Source organism: Sciurus carolinensis, chromosome 7 (genome assembly GCF_902686445.1).
Source record: "Sciurus carolinensis chromosome 7, mSciCar1.2, whole genome shotgun sequence".
NCBI lineage: Eukaryota > Metazoa > Chordata > Mammalia > Rodentia > Sciuridae > Sciurus > Sciurus carolinensis.
The window spans coordinates 67740066-67743367 of NC_062219.1; the positions used below are offsets into that span (position 1 = coordinate 67740066).

The window sequence follows — 3302 nt, forward strand, 5'->3', positions numbered from 1 at the left end:
TAAACATATGCAGAAGAAATTAGGATTGCCTAACAAATTGCAGAATCTGTATTTGACACGTTACTTTCTAAGGTGAAATTTCTGGGAAATATTCCATGAAGAGCCAATGTGAAATGAATAAAAAGTGTCAAACAGGTAAAATATAATTTCCTTTGAAGGGACCAAGTAGTAACCCTAAAAACAGAAAGGCTTTCTGCCCATGGACACCGTAAGAAAGCATCATAAAAAGTCTCTGTAACTGTTGCCATGATGTCTAAATCAGAGTCTCCTAAAGAGCCCGAACAGCTACGGAAGCTATTCATCCTAGGGCTGAACTTTGAAACAACTGATGAGAGTCTGAGAAGCCATTTTGAGCAATGGGGAACACTCACGGACTGTGTGGTAATGACAGATCCAAACACCAAGCGCTGCAGGGGCTTTAGGTTTGTCACTTATGCCACTGTGGAGGAAGTGGATGCAGCCAAGCTGGATGGAAGAGTTGTGGAACCAAAGAGAGCTGTCTCAAGAGAAGATTATCAAAAGACTAGGGGCCCACTCAACTGTGAAAAAGATCTTTGTTGGTGGCACTAAAGAAGACACTGAAGAACATCACCTACAAGATTATTTTGGAACAGTATGGGAAACTGAAGTTATTGAAATCATGACTGACAGAGGCAGTGGAAACAAAGGGTGCTTTGCTTTCGTAACTTTTGATGACCATGACTCTGTGGATAAGATTGTCATTCAGAAATACCATACTGTGAATGGCCACAGTTGTGAAGTAAGGAAAGCCCTGTCAAAGCAAGAGATGGTTAGTGTTTCATCTAGTCAAAGAGGTTCAAATGGTTCTGGAAACTTTGGTGGTGGTCGTGGAGGTGGTTTTGGTGGAAATGACAATTTTGGTGGTGAAGGAAACTTCAGTGGTCCTGGTGGCTTTGGTGGCAGCTGTGCTGGTGGTGCATATGGTGCCAGAGGGATGGCTACAATGGATTTGGTAATGATGGAAGCAATTTTGGAGGTGGTGGAAGCTACAATGATTTTGGCAATACAACAATCAGTCATCAAATTTTGGACCCATGAAGGGTGGAAACTTTGGAGGCAGAAGCTCTGGACCTTATGGTCGCAGAGGCCAATACTTTGCCAAACCACGAGACCAAGGTGGCTATGGCGGTTCCAGCAGCAGCAGTAGATATGGCAGTGGCAGAAGGTTTTAATATTGCCAAGAAACAAAGCTTAGCAGGAGAGGAGAGCCAGAGAAGTGACAGGGAAGCTACAAGTTACAACAGATTTGTGAACTCAGCCAAGCACAGTGGTGGCAGGGCCTAACTGCTACAAAGAAGACATGGTTTAGACAATACTCATGTGTAAGGGCAAAAAAACATGAGGACTGTATTTGTGACTAATTGTATAACAGGTTATTTTAGTTTCTGTTCTGTGGAAAGTGTAAAGCATTGCAACAAAGGGTTTTAATGTAGACTTATTTTTTTTGCACCCATGCTTTTGATTGCTAAATGTAATAGTCTGATCATGATGCTGAATAAATGTGTCCTTAAAAAAAAAAAAAACAAAAAACAAAACAAAGAAACTAGAGGTTCTCTAATAATGTGGCATCATATGAAATCCCATGTGATTGCATGAAATTCTAACGATTGCACTGTAGAGGACATGGCTCATGGGTCTAAACATCAGCAATCTCAATCAGAGGGCTTATTCTTTGAACTGGATTCTCCTTCACTGAATTAGCAGGTTTGTTTTTGTCAATGCAATAATCATTCCTTGGTGTTTTGCTCCACTGCTCCTGCTAATGTTTTCAGATTTGATTTGTGTTTTTGCTCATGATTGTTTTGTTTTAATTTTTTTTTACTCCCTGATGCGTCTACCCATTCAACACTTATTTAGAGAGTATTTAATTTGCTCCAGAAATTACTATCCATTTTTGAGGTATATAAGAGAACAAACGAATCAGTAAAGGATTTCTGATTGTGATAGAAAGAATAAATAGCATTGAAAAAGGAAAAAGAAAAGTACAGGAATGGGAAATTGCGTGAGTAAAAAGTAGAGATTGCAGTGTGAAAGGGAATGACCAGAGTAAGCTTCACTGCAAAGTAGTATTTAAACACAGCCATAGAAGACTTGAGGAAGTTGCACTAAAGGGAGAGTTTTCAGGCAAAAGAGACAGCTAGGAAAGAGACCCTGGGGGTCAGGGGCATGCAGCAGTGGTTGTTGTTTAGGGCTATTTAATTATAAAGATAAATATTTAGTAAGATCGATTATATAAAAGAGTAAAGAAAAGTAAATTATACCTATCAGAAGAGGACATCCCTACAGATACTGTTTATACCAAAGAGTTATTAAAGGAATGCTATTAATATTATGTTAATAAATTTCACAAATTATATCAAGCAGCATATTCCTTAAAATATTAAACTACCAAAGTTTAAAGCAGAAGGTAGTACCTAAAGAGTACTATCCATTGAATAAATTAGATCTATTGTTAAAATCCAGACAACACATGCATCTTTATACCCAGAAGCCTTTATGGTAAGTTCTTCTAAACAATTGAGGAAGAAATCATATCAATTCTAACATATGTATTCTGCAAAATGGAAGAAGGTGCTATTTCTCTCAACTAATTTTTTAAGGTCATTGTTGTACTGAAAGAAAGAATGAAAGAACAATGATTATCTTCTCAATACTTATCAGGAATACAGATACAAAAATCCCATTGTGTATTAGATAATAAAATTCATCAAAATATAAAAATAACATATAATGAACATACCCTCATAATGTAAGATTTCTTCAGTATTTGGCAATCAAAACTACTTAATTTATTGTATCAATACATTATGCATGTGTGTGTGTGTGTGTGTGTGTGTGTGTGTCTGTGTGAGAGAGAGAGAGAGAGAGAGAGAAAGACTGACACTAACTCATCAGAACTGAAATAGTATTTCTTAATTTGCTAAAGAGAAGCTATGGAAAAATAAATGTCTATCAAACCCTAAACTCAGAAAACAAACCCACAGCCAAAAAAAATCTGTAAATTCACAATTAGGGTTAAAACCCTTTGTTTTCTAACAGTAGAGCAGAAAGTCATATTTGCACTTGAAACTATGTATCACAACTTAAAATCTAGTTATTACAAGTAAATATAAAAAAGAAATAAAAGGTGCACCATGGGGAAAGTAATTATTAAAATGAGCTCTATTTGTAGGTAATTGTCTGTGTGGATTACAAAGAGTACTTTAGGAGCTACTCAAATACATTGATGAGTTAAGAAAGACCATATAATAGTAATGGTTCTTTGACATTTCAGAATCCTG

The 3302-nt window shown here is 36.7% G+C and overlaps 1 pseudogene; it reads left to right on the forward strand.

Moving 5' to 3' along the window:
- Positions 1-249: 249 nt before the first annotated feature.
- On the forward strand, positions 250-1193 carry LOC124988058 (heterogeneous nuclear ribonucleoprotein A1-like; annotated as a pseudogene).
- Positions 1194-3302: the final 2109 nt, after the last annotated feature.